This window comes from Martes martes (genome assembly GCF_963455335.1).
Source record: "Martes martes genome assembly, chromosome: 4".
Taxonomy (NCBI): Eukaryota; Metazoa; Chordata; class Mammalia; order Carnivora; family Mustelidae; genus Martes; species Martes martes.
Genome location: NC_137891.1, coordinates 110,316,778 through 110,333,089, shown reverse-complemented (window position 1 = coordinate 110,333,089; position 16,312 = coordinate 110,316,778). Strand labels below are relative to the sequence as shown.

At 32.7% G+C, this 16,312-nt stretch overlaps 1 protein-coding gene across 1 annotated transcript in view; it reads left to right on the top strand.

The window, feature by feature from the left end:
• The window catches only part of PTBP2 (polypyrimidine tract binding protein 2), an 84,678-nt gene that overhangs the window by 58,722 nt on the left and 9,644 nt on the right, over nucleotides 1-16,312 (top strand). The gene's annotated exons all lie outside the window — the stretch shown is intronic.

Here is a 16,312-nt window from a genome sequence, read left to right as displayed (position 1 = left end):
TGTTGGGAGGAAAAACCTAAAATGTTATGAAAATTCTATCAGCTGTATTCCTTTCACCATCCTCATTTTCTTTCCCAAAATAAGAGAAGAAAAGCTCTAATGAAGAGATACTATACTGTAGAGTTGTTATTTCATGTTAAATTTGATGTCACACTGTCTAGGTCTAAGCCCAGGTTTAGAGTCCTTGTGCATATTCTTCAGGGCTAATCTGAATGTTATAATTTAGCTCTGCATAGAAACAGTGAAAAGTGAACAGGCAAAACACATAATGGAAGTAGTCATATGGATTTTTTTCAATATATTATAGCCTGTATCTTAAAAAACAATTTAGTAAGAATTTTCTATAAAATTTATTTTGGCATTTATGTTTTGTCTTATTCATTTATATTTCACCTCATTCTGCGATGGATTTGACTCACCTCACACACAGAAGAAAAACAATGCAAAAATTTGCAACTTCTGGTAGATGGAGTCAAGATGAAGAAAAAATAAGGGAAAATGTTATTTTGCAAATAAAATGAGTAAAGTGATCTATAACTTAAGATGAAATTTTACAGTTTTATTTGCTGTGTTTGGGAAATTCTTGATTTCTTATATATGTGTAAGATTATCTTTACATCAGCATTTCTGTCCATATGGAACCCAAGATTAATGAGTTATAAATTAGCTCTTAGAGTTCAATTTATGCCCCTCAGAAAAAGAAAAAGTGTATTATGATGAAGTAATTCTTGCAAGTAGATATATATTTTTTGTAGATATGTAACAGTTGTGCTGTCCATTATAAATATGTAGTAATATAAGTGATACTTCAATGAACAGAGACACCTTATGCACAAGAGAAGCAATTGATATTTGAAATTAATTCTGGTAATAGACAAAATTTACCCTTTAATTCTAATTTTCTAATATATCTAGCACAAGCCATAATTGTTTATCATGATTTTAAAGATTCTTCAGGTTAATAACATTCTTTTCTGACAGAATCTCTTATCACTGTGTGGGCTTAGTTTAAACCTTTATTTCCTCAGCTTGGCTTGTTAAGTTGACTGTTTCATAATGTACCATTTTTAAAGGTAAAGTTAAGAGTGAGACAGTGGGTGATACAAGGTTGTAATTATTACTATAGATTCTTAAATTATTTACTGATAGAAATTATTTTATAGAAGAAAAAAAAATCTATGTTTATTGAATAATTCCCAGGTCCTAGGCATTCTGCTAGGTACAACAGTTCTACTGGATCAGATACATTATTTAATACTTAACACAAAATAGGTAACATCAAGATTTTTACATACAGTTTCTGAGAAGTTTAAAAATTCACCTGCAGCTCATTAAACAACTTAAGTGTAGAATAACAAGAAATTCCGGTTACCATCAAGCACAGGACCATAACAGTCACTTCCTTGGACTCGAAGGAGTTGTGCATTTTGCCCATTTGGGTATAGTTAGACATGTCTGTGTGTGTTTGGATTCTGGGTGGAGTCCTGGTTAGAGGTCACCTGATTCTTCTAGGGAATTCATCACTGTTTTCCTTGTAACCTCATGGCCCTGGTGAAATTTCTTTTAAGTAATAATGAAATGTCTTTCTCATTAAAGATTATGAGTCCCTGGCATAATTTTATCTTCCTCTATACTTTTATTTTTCATTTTTCAGGTGTTCTGCATATTTTGCATTAAAAGCGTATGAGTAAAGTTGCCCACTACTTAATAAATTTGTCTTCATCTTCTAGCTCTATTTTAAATATTTCAATATATCTTTATTTCTTCACTCTGCTTGATAAGAAAGATGAAAGTGAAGATATGTGAATTCACCTTTTTTTACTAAATGACCTTATTGTTTATATGTTTTAATGGTTTTGTATCTTGTTATAATTTGGTTTTTATATTAAGTATCCTCAGATATTTTTTGAATGTTAGATACGTTAAAAGTTTCAAAAATCAAATAATAATAGTTTTGATAATTTACAAGAGGTAACAATTTTTTTCATTTTCTGTTTTTTGTACAAAATTTTTGTACATATTTTTATACATTTTTGTACAAAATTAAAGTCACTGTATGTGCAGTTCTTTATTGTGTTTTATTGTAATTATTATTTTGGTAAGAATTTAAAAAAACTTAATAGCTGTCTAGCATGCTAGTGTATTTGTAGTACTTTTGAAAGTACCTTTATTGGACATTTGATTTACTTCCATACTTTTTATTAATATATACATAGCATTGTGGCAAACACCCTGTGCATAACATTTTTATCTTTCAGATTATTTCCTGAGACTAGATTTCTAGAGCTAGATTTATTGGGTCAAAGAAGATGTTAGAGACTCCTGATTCTTACTGCAAATTTCTTTCTAGAAAGATGATACTAAACTAATATGAATGGTATATGAGACTGGTTATTCCACTTTTTTGCTTACCAGCATTGAGTATTATTTTTTGGATTTGCTAGGATATTAATTAGGAATAGGAATGTGTCAAATTATTTTAATTTTTATTATTTAATGAGCCAACTTATAATTTTTAAGTGCTTATTAGACATTTTCCAAGTCTCTGAATTGGTTGTCTAGGTTCTTTCTGTTGGGATGTACAATACATGTAAAGTGTGTATTAAGGGTATTCATACTTAGTATGAGCTGAGTCTCCAACTTGATATCACGATATTTAAGACTAGCCAGTTTATAGAAAAATTATTTTTTAATAATTTATCTCAATCTGAAAGTATCCATTTATGGAACATGAAGTTAACTTTTTTTGCCATACATTTGTGGATATTGTCATCTTTATAAGGAACCATCTATGTTTTGCCTTTTAAAGTAGTTTTCAAACACCCTTTATAGTAACATCCAGTATTGCCTTAATGAGGTCATGTCTTCTGGAATGGTAACTAAATCTTCTCTATGCTTATTTGCCTCCAGTGAAATTTAATAAGTCAGGTGACTTCAACGTACAACTCACTAGTATCGATGGGATCCATTTCCTGTTGAGTCTTCCTCAGACAGTAGTTGTTCAAAATGAAATAATAGATCTCCCTTTGTTTCAAAGATTGTATAAGAACACAAGTACTTAGGTGATCCTCCTCTTCTGCAAATATTTAGGGGGATTCACTTTACCTGGTATAATTTTTATATCTAAGAACTTGGCTGAATTTGGAATCAATACAATAATTTTAATTGGTTTATTTTACACAGTAATTTTTTTAAGACTAGCTTTTATACTTAGCTTCTCTTTTTTCTTTTGGTAACTAAGGATTACAGTGTCTCAGAAAATATAATTTTTTCCAGGAAGGAAGACTGAGGGCTTTGTAATTAATTGGAAATCTGACATCTAAATACATAATCACAAACCTGGCAGACTATTAGTTATTCACATATTCTACTTCATAGAACAAAGTGATAAAAATTCTTGAGATTTATAAATTGAGACATTGTTACTATGATCATTTTATCATGTTTAAGAAGTGTAGTTAATTTATTAAGGGGTGGCTCACTTTTAGAAAATATTTCTAGAAGTAATTTTTCATGATCATGTTGTCTACCTTTTAAAAATTAGGGAAGATATTTTATCTTCCCTAATTTTTAAATAACAGAGGATATTTATGTTAAAGCTTTCTGTGCATTTTGAGTTGAATAAAGTAGCAGTCAGCCATCCTATGGCAACTTAACAGAAAGGCTAAACAAATTTTTTATGAGAAATATGTTGACCTTAAAATAATTGATAATGGAGAAAGTATAATAAACCTTTGTTCATAAAGGCAAATCTGTAGTTCCATTGAATAGTGTCTCGGGTTTTTCTGCACACTGAAATCACCAGGCCCTACCCTAGACTGAGAATCACGAATAGAGTCTTCTAGGAGTTTGTAGTTTTTTAAGATCTCAAGATGGTTTTATTATGTAATGTGAGTTGATAGTTACTGCTGTAGAGAAAAGTTTGTAATTTTTAGATCCTAAGTTTTAGCTTTTTAGCAAAGTTAAGGGTGTTCTCAAAAAAAATCTTAATAGCTATTGAACAGTATTTTTATACTTCTACATTTATTCATGCCAAATAAATATATCTTGGTATAATTGTTCTGATAAATTGTTTAGCTGATAAATTGAATTTGTTTTTTTCTATGTGTTCGTGATACATAAAATTAACAAATAAGCTTTAAAATTTTCTTTGAAAGCTATTTTTTTAAAAAAATATTTTATTTTTATTTATTTGACAGAGATCACAAGTAGGCAGAGAGGCAGGCAGAGAGAGAGGAGGAAGCAGGCTCCCTGCTAAGCAGAGAACCCAATGTGGGGCTCGATCCCAGGACCCTGGGATCATGACCTGAACTGAAGGCAGAGGCTTTAACCCACTGAGCCACCCAGGTGCCCCGAAAGCTATTTTTAAGTGATTTCTGAAACTTGTTACTTTTGAGTGGGTTATTCACATGGTAATTTTTAAAAAGTTTCTACTGTCAGAGTTCAGTCATTATATAGCAATATAGTGAATCCCACATTCTCATCATCTTGATTTAGTAGTTTCTACACTTGTTTCATCTGTTCATTTTTTCTATTGTATTTTGAAGCACATCCTTGACATCATGTCATGTCATCTCAAACATCATCATAATATCTTTAAAATAATGACATTTTCTTATCAAACCATAATATGATTATCATATCCATCAAATTTGACAGTGATTTCTTAATGTCATTGAATACCCAATCTATCTTCAAATTTCCCCAGTTGTCTCAAAAAAATGTATTTTAAGAGATGATTTGTTCAGAATAGGATCTTCTCAAGGGCCATAGATAGCATTTGGTTGTTATTTCTCCTGAGACTGTTAATCTGTGGTAGTCCTCTCCATCTTCACCCTCAGTTCCACTGACTTAATGAAGAAACCTAGTTATTTTGAGAAAAAGTCCTTTAGTCTTGATTGGTGTGGCTGTTCTTTGTAGTGTCATCTTAACTTGTTCCTCCATCTGTTGGCATTTTTTATGTAAACCGGAATTTAGCTCCAAAAGCTTCATTAGATTTAGGTTCTGTTATTTATTCATATTTTTCAAGCAAGAATACTTTATAGGTATTCTTATGTTTCATAAAACATCTGGTTATCCCATGTTTAGTGATGCTTTAAGATGGATTGTGGTTCAGATGGTGACATTCTCATCCTTCCATTATATTTTTCTACTAATGGTTTGAGTATCCACTAATGATTCGTGCCTTGATTTATTTCATTTGGGAGTTGGGAATGTTGCCTTTCCCCCCTAATTCACATACTTCTCTACATTAATTAGTTGAAAATCTTTATAGAGTTTTCCTTCATCAACTAGGTCTGTTTACTTTGTAATACAATTTGTACAGGACCATTAAATTGTTGCATTTATTTGTTGGGTTTTGGTGGAAGAAATTGATGCCCAGCTTTGTTTTTTTTCATTAATTATTTAAACCAGTGTGTGAATTGGTACAGCCTAGATTCTTCCCAGTACTCCTTTAAACTTAAGAGACTGCAGGTTGCCTCCAGGTTCTGGTAGCCCCAGAGTGATTTGAGATAGTGACTTTAGTCCAGAGGTGAGTGGTTTGTTTATTAATGTAATAATTATTTTTTATTTTGGTCTTAACTAGTGGTCGAAAAAAGGGAATGGGTGGTAGATAAGGGACTAAACAAAGTTAATTAAAATTTAGTATGTTCCTCTCAGGAAGGAATTCGTCCCCCTAAAATAAAGAACCAGGAAGCAATAGTATTTCCTTACTAAATACCAACAGAATATAAATCTCTTCTCTCTTGTAGCTAAGTGTGAGAAAAAATGATCTACAGATCAGTGTGAGTTGTTTTCTCGAAGGATTAAAAACCTCAGGTGGTGTTTTTCCTTGTATTCATGTGTATGTGTAGTCTGTTTATACTTTTTAAATATTCTGTAGGATGTGCAGTAAAAACAAACATCTTCTGTGAAACATCGCTATCTTACTATATGCTATTTCAGTAGATTGGTGAGGAAACTGCAAAGCTAGACTGATTGGAACTTAATTAGTATGTAGCAGTGAGCTAATAGAGCAGTACTCATATTATTTTCTTATATTTAAGTGATGCCTATGTTTTCCCATGTGTGTATTTTTAGAAAATAAAACATTCATTGTTTATTAGGTATTTAGTAAATTTGAGCTGTTTCAGTATCTTCCAAGTTGAATATCATTTGGAAATTATTTGTTTTTCTACTGAACCATTCAGTAGCCACAGAGCTTAGGAAGAACAAAATTATCACTTGGTATTTTCATGAATTTATAAGGCTACTTTCAGTTAATTATTGTGATGTGTAGTCCATTAAGTAGACTTTCCTAAAAAGAAACACTGGTAGAAATGAGTTTTAAGGGTACTTTATACCAGCTTGTAAAAAGTGGGGTCTTTTAGATGATTGGTGTTGGTGGAAGGGATTAGCTGTTTTTTCTACTGCTATTTGTTTTCCCTGTAAAAATTCGCACTGTCTTTTGGGGTAATTCCTGTGATAGGAATAAATACTTAGAAAATTACTAGTTTGAAAGGAGTTACTTAGGTGCCACCTTAATTGCAGCAGTTCTTCATTTCATATATTTTGTAGCAAAAACAAAATATATGGTTTAGAATGAAATTGTCTCAATGCCTGGAACCAAAAGGTTGTCTGATACATATGGATACTAATCACTAGCCATTTCTTGGCTATGTATTAAGTGCCTGCATCATTCTTAGCCCTTATGAGTTAATCCTTACATTATCCCTAAAAGAAGTTATTCTTATTGTCCCCCACTTTATAGATTTGGGAAGTGGGACACAAAAAGATAGGCAGTTTGCTCATATTCCCATAATTAGTGAGTGGCTGAGATAGTTAGGCATTCTGGCAGTCTGGCTCCAAAGTTCATGCTCCTAACAAACAATTGAATAAAATATACTATAGATTAGCTGGGCCTTTTAGCCTGTCACCTTTTCCCCGTGGAGCTAATAATAGAACAGTGTTATACATGTAATAAATATGTAAATCCTATAATTTTAATTTTCCCCCATATACTAATTCCCTTTTTCCTGCATATACTAAGGTATTTTCTGTTGCTAAGACAGATTGTTTTTTGTTGCCCAGTCCATTCCATGTTTAACCTGGTTATTATATGATTGCAAAACCAAGGGTATTGTTCATATGTCCCTTCAAAATTGAATCCAAAATAGAGATACATATATAACATGCAAACCAAAATGTAGTAAACTGAATTTGTAGTTTTGTTTTCACAAAATGTACATTAAAACTTAAAAACCAAAATCCTAATTTTCGCAAAAGCCTAATCTATAATATCCCATTATAAGACTGCATTATAGCAAAGAAAATTATGGTCATAAAATCAGACTGCATAATTCATCTGTTACACATTTGCGAGTCAGTGTCCAACAAAAACTAAATTACAAAAACACGAACATTCTAGAAATATTTCCTAGAAATATTAAACTACATAGATTTTTAGAGTGTATCGCTGAATGCCATAACATTAAAAAATTTTTTTAAAGCCATATAATTAGAAAAGCAGTATTTTATCATGTTCAGTAGAAATCATACTTTTGGTCAGAAGTCACATGAAAATACTTGTACTAACACTGTCCCATAACTCGGCTTTCTCATTTATTTCTGTTTTAACATATAAGAAGAAACTATAGAAGTTGAGTTGAAACTTCTCTTATGTTTGCATTCTTAGAAAATGATGTTGAGTTCTTTGAATTATTGGCCTATCCTCCATTTTGCTGTGGCTTAATTTTAAAAATATTTCTCAGTCTTTAAAATATTTACTTTAGAAAATAAGTAATGAGCTGAAATAGAATTGTTCATTTAAAATACCTGTCAGTGGATAAAATTTTAACTTCTAAATCAAAAATTAACTTGAAACAATAATCTTTAGAGAGTTTAACTCTTTGCGCCCTTTTTAAATAATATTTGAATGAGTATGTGTTAAATCTGGAATTATTTTTGTTTTCTTGGCAAGGAAAAGGTGTTGGTAGTAGTTGCATGCTTTGGAGGTATAACAGACCACAGATGTGATATGAACATTAGAAGAAATAACATTATCATGTTGGTGCATATTTACTTATTTGCTAGCATTCTCAAATAGGATAAGCTTATTCTTATAGGGCTAAAATGTTATTCATAGATTGCCTTTTAACTATCCAAGATAAAATTTTCATATAAAGTTCTTAATGGATGATCACATAGCCTTTGCTTGAACTAATCTGTTAGGTTCACCCATTATAGTGTTCTCGGCTATAGTTTTAAGAAATTTTATTTACCGTCATTTTCAAGACAGTCTGTCAGATATTTGAATTTATCCTAGTGTTATTGTTCATATTTTTCAGGTTAGTAATCAATGCTAGCCTTTGGATATAAAAGGTAGGTTTAAATTAAATCAGACTGTAGATTTTCAAATGAAAAGGTGTTGATTTTTAAGAGTTGACAGTTACATTGTATGGCTAAACCAAAGAAGAACCTTTCTGAAGTATGTTACTATTGTTTCTATAATTAATAGAAGAATAACTGTGTTTGTGACCACAGTATAAAATGTGCCTCTATCTAAAGCAGGTAAAAATTAGGCAGAAGATTTTCACTGATTCCTCTAAAGATACACCAAGAAAACATAGGAAATCTCATTTTGATTCTTCTTTTTTTGATCTTTTCCCCCCTGAATTCTTTTTTTTTTAAATTCTTTCTAACTTCATGTTTAGCTTCCTTTTTATCTTCTATACTTTATTTTCCCAGTTGATCTTGATTTCAGATTAAAGATATTACTCTTCTACCTTTCCTCTATGCCCCACTTCCTAGATATTTCTGGTACCCTTGTTAAGTAATTGCCTGAGCATTTCATATCCCTGATAGGATTCTGCCTCACCTCAGTGGCATCCTGGTTAATTCATTCATTGAATTATTCAACATTCATTTTAGCACTATCCTAGGCACTGAAGGAATTCAGAGGAATTACAGGGTTTCTCTCCTGTAATCTGGTTTACAATCTGGTAGAGGCAGCAAACATCTGAATAGCTCTCATGTGAGGCAAAGTGAAATCTGTAATAGAGTTGGTGTGATATTAGAGCATAATGAAATGCATGATGAGATTCATTATCTGAAGGAGAAATTGCGAGAGTTTAATGGGCCAAAAGCCATTTGATTTGGTTATGAATAAGAAAAAAGAGCACGAGCAGATGTGATAAAGTATATATCATGTTCAGAGAGTGACAAGCATTCAGTTATTAATAAGCCATATTGGAGACTGGAGACTCTAAGTAAGATATAGTTGTGAATCTAATCCAGGGACATGAAATGTGAATGAAAACCAAATATGGAAAAAAGTAAACATAAAAGAATAGTACTTGACATCTTAGTGATATGAGTACTTACAAAAAATTAAACTAGGGGAGAAGTCCACTAGACAGTAGGAAATTCTGCGTATAACTTGGACAATAGTTCCATGAACTTGTGAATTGGGAGAACAGATGTGTGATATTTTAAAATCTAGGCTTAAGATTCTTCAGGTATAAGAGGGCAAGAGGATTAATGACTTGAAATTAAAATTGAGACTTAAGCAGTGCACATTTATATTGTGGGAAAAAATAAGAACTTGAGGGATGAAATAAATAGGATTAAAATTAGAAGTTCCTATTCAGTTCAGTAGTTCCCATAAGGTTATTCATGAGGGATGGGTATAAATCAAATTAAAATGGATTAAGGATATAAGTATGATAAGAAAGCATGTATTACTGTTTGAAGAAGTGTGCTATAAAAAAGGAAGAAGAAATGGAATGGTGGTTGAGGAGTAAAGCAGGGTGGGAGGAGATGTGCTTGCACTGAGGAACTATATATAATCATAGGGGCTCCAAATCAAGATGTCCTGAGTTCAAAATCTGTCCCAGCTTCACTGTCTTGGCCTCCATATTTGTAATGGATATAATAACAGTGTTACAAGGCCATTGTGAGGATTAAATGTGTTAATAAGTGCAATTTGTATAGTGCTTGGCATACAATGAATGCTCATTTTATATTAACTAGTATTTGGTTTTTTGTGGATTGTTTTTGAAGATTTATTTATTTTAGAGAACATGAATGGGAAGGGGAAGAGAGGAGGAAGAGAGAATCTCAAGCAGACTCCATGTTAAGTGTGGAGCCTGACACAGGGGTTGATCTCAAGACCCTGAGATCACGACCTGAGCCGAAACCAAGAGTTGGATGCTTAACCAACTGTGCTATCCAGGCACCCCTGGTATTTGTTTTTAAGGTTAGCATAAGTCCTAGAACTGATTGTAGAGGATTGGTTCTAGAGTATAGTTTAAATGTTGGAGCCTAAAAAATAGAAAAGTACTTGCTTGCTTAGGATCATCCTGAGAACTAGAAGGGATTATTATCAAGCTCACATAGAATTGTTGGGGGGAAATGTAAGGGTGGAGCTAGGGCCAGATCTGAAGTTATCAGCTGTGTAGTCCATATTCTTTCTTCTCACCATTCTTTGTTTTTATGAAGAAAGGGAGAAAGGGGAAACAGATTAAAGAAGGGAGTACTTTTTAAGTTGGTTGAAAAACTTGAAGTTCTTTTTTTTTTTTTTTTAAGATTTTATTTATTTATTTGACGGACAGATGACAAGTAGGCAGAGAGAGAGGAAGGGAAGCAGGCTCAGCAGAGAGCCCTATGTGGGGCTTGATCCCAGGACCTTGGGATCATGACCTGAGCCAAAGGCAGAGGCTTTAACCCACTGAGCCACCCAGGTGCCCCAAAACTTGAAATTCTGATCTCATTCTTAGACTTTCTGAACATAACAAGATTGAGAGTAGGATGTGGCACTTGAGTCTGGTGGATTTATAGGGGACCTGAAAATAGACTTGGATATCAGCTAGTGTTAAATACCAAAATGTTTATGGAATCAATTTTGGGGTGTGTATGTGTCTTTTCACTCTAGTGCTCACTTGGGCAGCACATACACTAAAATTGGAATGTTTTCACTCTAGTACTTACCCCGGTGAAAGTTTAGCCAGAATACAAGATTGGATTTATCCATGTCTGGCATTGAAGAACATTTTAAAAAAAAAAAAAAATACTTGGGCTATACTGTAAAGTCAAGCCAAGGAAAAATAGAAAGGGACTAGTCAACGTAGAGGCTAAGAGTGGGTTTAGTAATTGTATGGAGTAGGAGAATTAAGGTGGAAGAATGAAATCAGGAAAGTGGATTTTAAATACTAGAAATGAATGGCGTAACACAAAAAAGAGAAAAATCAAAGATGTGGCAAGAGAAGTTGCTAAAATGGATTAATGTAGTAAAAATCGTCAAAGTAGTTTTAAAGAAATTATGAACTAAGGGTGTTTGACATATCATAAGATGATGATGGGCTGCGAGAGGAGGAGGAAATAAAGCCAGGTGCTGAAGTCTTTCTGTGATGAGAGAAAATGTTCTAGTGGCCTGATGGTTGTTTTGATGAGAAATGATTGGATGCAGAATCTGTCTTAATTGATGGTGGTAGAACTGCAGTTATGAAAGCAACATTGGGTGATGGGGTAGAATGATGAATAGTGCATCCTTTTTCCTTCCTTTGGGGAAGGGTTTAGGGAGATAAAAATGACTTTTCCAGAGAGTTATAAGAAAAGTTTCATTGGGGTAAAGCAAGCTTTTAATTAAAAAGTTTCTCTAAGGAACACATTGAATAAAAATGCAATTGTTAATGATAGAGGAGAATGGATTCCAGCAGACAAAATAAGGAATTGAAAGGAAGGTGGTAGAAGAGGAGGAGTGGATTGTTTCAGGGAAGAATAGTGTTTGTCATTTTTGTCAAAAGTGAAAGTTTCAGTTTCAAATCAGAAAATAAAATGTAAAAACTGCCCTCCCCACCCAAGACCCTATACTTTTTGAATTAGAAAGGGCCTCTGAGTTCTACCCCAATCTTCTATTTAGTAGTATGTGAGACAGCTACCAGATATCTTGAACAGATTAAAGAAGTAAGGCCAAAGGAAATGTAATCAACTTTGGATAGAAGTTTTAGAATGGGAAATGAAGGGATAAAACAAATTCTGTATCTTGAAAAATCATGGATAAAATCATCATAGTCGAGAGGAGCCTAAGAAGACATGACTAAATGTAATATGGGATCCTGGAACAAAAAAGGATATTACATGCACACCAAAGAAATCTGATGAAGTATGGACTTTAGTTAATAATAACATATCAGTTTTGGCTGAATAATTGGAGCAACTCTACTGTACTAATGTAAGATATTAATAATGGAAAAGGAAGTACCCAGGTTATATAGGAACTCTGTAGAATCTTCAGTTTTTCTTTTTTTTTTTTTTTTAAAGATTTTATTTATTTATTTGAGAGACAGTGAGAGAGAGCATGAGCGAGGAGAAGTCAGAGGGAGAAGCAGACTCCCCATGGAGCTGGGAGCCCGATGCGGGACTCGATCCCGAGGCTGGGGGATCATGACCTGAGCCGAAGGCAGTCGTCCAACCAACTGAGCCACCCAGGCGTCCCAGAATCTTCAGTTTCTCTGTAAATAAAGAATATAAACTTTATTAAAAATCATAGATAAATTTATAAATGATTTAAAGTAAGTTAGATTTTATTTATTTATCAGATAGAGATCACAAGTAGGCAGAGAGGCAGGCAGAGAGAGAGAAGGAAGCAGGCTCCCCGCTGAGCAGAGAGCGGGATGCGGGGCTTGATCCCAGGGCCCTGGGATCATGACCTGAGCCGAAGGCAGAGGCTTTAACCCACTGAGCCACCCAGGCGCCCCTGATTTAAAGTAAGTTAATAAGGAGTTTAATTCTTTAATTCTTCTGAGAAAAATGTTTATATGACCTTAAGGAATGAGGGATAAGTAAGTTAAATCACTTCATCCCACTGGACTTCATATCATATACATGGCTGTGTGTTCATCCGTTTCAGTGAAGGAAGGGTTAGTAATAATAGTGTGTCAGAACTAAAATGAGAAATTTATAAACTTGCCGAATTACTCAAAATGGCTGATTGGCCCACCTAATGAAGATCATTTCACATGGAAAGTTAACCCTGTGATACCTTTGTATAGCAGTTTATGAAGCTCTTCAACATTATTTTATTGTTCTAACAATCCTGGAAGTAGAATAGGCGTTTTTAATCTCTCATCATCAAAATGCATTAATAATTTTTTTCCAGCATACCTGATGTCTTAGCTAAAGATGTAAATCATTAGAGCTAAAAATAATTTATTGGAGCCAATGTATGTAACATGTTTTAAACAATTTTTAGAAAGGGAAGATGTTAAATTTATTGACTTATAGCTAGGAGTTAATATGAAAAATACAATACAGAATTTTTCAGAATTTATCATTATGGTATAAATAGTGCATCATGAAATATTTTGTAGGTTGTTTTTGTTGAAGAAGACATTTAGGTTAAACCTAATTTTTAAAAAATTTTCTGATTGACAATAATTTTTCAGAAAAGAGCATACTGAGAGAAATTGTGGAATCATTCATTAGAGGTTTAAAAGTCTGGTAAAAACTGAAGACTAATCCCAGGGATTCAGAGCTGTGTAAACATAGCTTAAATAGCTTTTCTAAGTTTTCAGCCTGGGGGAAGAAAAGTACATGCTAATGGCATCAAGGACAATGACTGCCCTAATCTCTTAAAGTACTCTTACACCATACTCTGGGCTTCCTAAAATGAAAAAAAAAAAAAAAAATGACTTGGTAGAAGAATATATCATAACGACATACTAGCACAGTGGCCGTGATGATAAATGATAATAAATGAAAAAGTGGGGAGACACTGAAGTAGCATTTGGATTGTAGTAACAACAGTGGGGCTCTCACAGCTTACATTCCACTTTTTGTTAAGCTTCCCATTATCTCCTTATACGAAGGAGGTAAATTGCATCTCCTTTGAGCCCATTTTCTCACTAGAAAATTTGCAGTCTTATTGTTACTAAAGTGCAGTGTTGTTTAATTAAAGGTGGCATTTTAAAAAAAGTCTTGCAGTCTGTCACACTAAAAAGGACTCCAGCCTGGACTTTTAATTTTTAGTTAATATTTTGAATTAATTTCAGTTCTCAAGTCTTCAGTGATCATTGTTCCGTAAGTCTTAATGTTTTAAAAAATACTGTGCCACCACAGTTTTCATTCTGAAACCCAAATTTCAACAGGAAATGTATTTCAAAAAACATTGTCTTGAATATTTAAAGTTTCTTTGAACAAATTTTCTGTCACCTTTGAATGTTTTGGTGAAATTTTCATGAGATTGTTGAATTGTATATTGACATTGTAGAGATGTATTTCAGAAGAAGCTTTCTGCAAAAATGAAGTATAAAGCTTAGACTGTCTTGTTTAGATTGATATATCAAATTTAGGTAGATTGGTATTTTATATTTCATGAATTAATAATTTTCCTTGAAATGTCAACAGGGAAAGATGAGTAATAGATGACTTAGAACTTAATTCTGGAAGTGTCAGTAGTGTGTAATCTATCTGCGTGTCTCACATTCTTTTTACTTTTTTTTTTTTTATATACCCAAACTCTATTACAGCATTTTCTTTGAAATGAATAAATGTATCTTTTTAATTCCCTTGTAATTCTTGAGAACAACATATGTATAAAACATCATATGAAGTATACATGGCAGTGGTTCACGAAATATCTGGAGATCTCTCAGACTCTTAACAAAGTCAAAACTATATTCATGATAATACCAAAATATTATTTGTCTTTTGACTCTTACTCTCACCTAGCATACATTTCTCTGAAGGCTAATAGAATATATGATCATGTGTTCTTGTTCTTTTTAAAACAGTTCTTGGTTTTTATTTCTGATGTGTTAAATATCAAATGATATAACTCAAACAAAATGTCTTTGTGGTCCTCAGTAATTTCTAAGAATATAAAGGGGTCCTGAGACCTAAAAGATTGAGAACTTTTTCAGTGTGGGGATACAAAGTTGAAGATAATTCTATTAGATACATAGGATTATTTTAATAAACAGAAGATGGTGTTAAGAGTCAAGTGATTTACAGGGAAAATGCTAGGCATTTAGGAATTTTTTTATATTAATTTTGGTATCTAATTATAATTAGTTCAGTAAATTATTTTGGTTTAGGGAGACCTAAAAAATGTTTGGTAGAGTTGGAAATCAGAAATTAAACTGATTTAATTTTTGGTTGTGGAGAAGAGCTGCTTAGGTGTCTTTGATGGATTTTTTAAAAGATATTTTATTCTTAACGAAATTTGAGAATTAATACTGAACTTTTTTCTTCTGCATGCCATGTATTGTTGCTGGTGTTTGTCTTAAGCCACTGACTGGACCCCATTAAGACCAAGGAATTTAACAGAATTTTAAGTTATTTTTTCTACTGAAGAGTAGCCAATTAAACACAGGGAAACAAGGGAATGATTTGACAATGCAATGACTACATCTAGAGTTTTTGCCACTATTGAATAATTGTGTTATCATCTTAAGTTGAATGCTATATGTACATTCATTGAGCCACAGCTATCTGAAAAATACTTTCAAGGAATGATAATTAAAAGAGGAGGGGGAGGGGTCATTTTCTAAGAGTGATCAAAAACAAAATTACAGTGAATGTTTGTGTAAGAATTGGTAATATATCTGTATACTTGTCATTGGCAGTAAATTAAGATATACATTGAATGTTAAATGGAAGCAACCTGTAAGGTATAATGAGAGCTACAGTATTTAAAATGGGGAAGTTTGACATGCTGTAGAATAGTTGGTTACAAAGATTCACACTAGTGAATCCAAAAAGTCATCAAAGACTACTAAAGACATGAGAAGTTTTTATTTTAAAATTTTTCTGGGATTTACTTTTAAAATAAAAAGGATGAAAAAATAAATACATAAAATGGATGAGTGGATGGAACAAGATTGGCCATGAGTGCCATGAGTTAATACTTGATAAACCAGTGTGATGAGTATGTGGGGTTTGTTATTCTAGTGTGTGTCTCTGTCTCTCTCTGTCTCTCTCTCTCTTTAATGTTGGATAATTTCCGTAACAAAGAATAAAATCTAAAAAAGAAAATAGAGAAATAAGAAAAAAGGGGAATCTGGAAAAGTGGGCAAAAGGCATTAAAACTCATCCACAAAAAGATTGAAAAAAGTACTATTCCACTGTTGAACTGCTTAGAGAGAAAAGATAAAAAGAAATTGGAGGGAAAAATTTGTAAGTCAGGAGCTGAAGAGATTAAGAATTGTGAATCTTAACCCTTCAGACTGTCAGTGAAATTATAGTTTCTATAAAGTAAAAAGATTTTTAAAAAACTTGGCTAAAATATTAAAGAGATCTGAAACCAAAGGCGACAGCACAACTTTATGACATA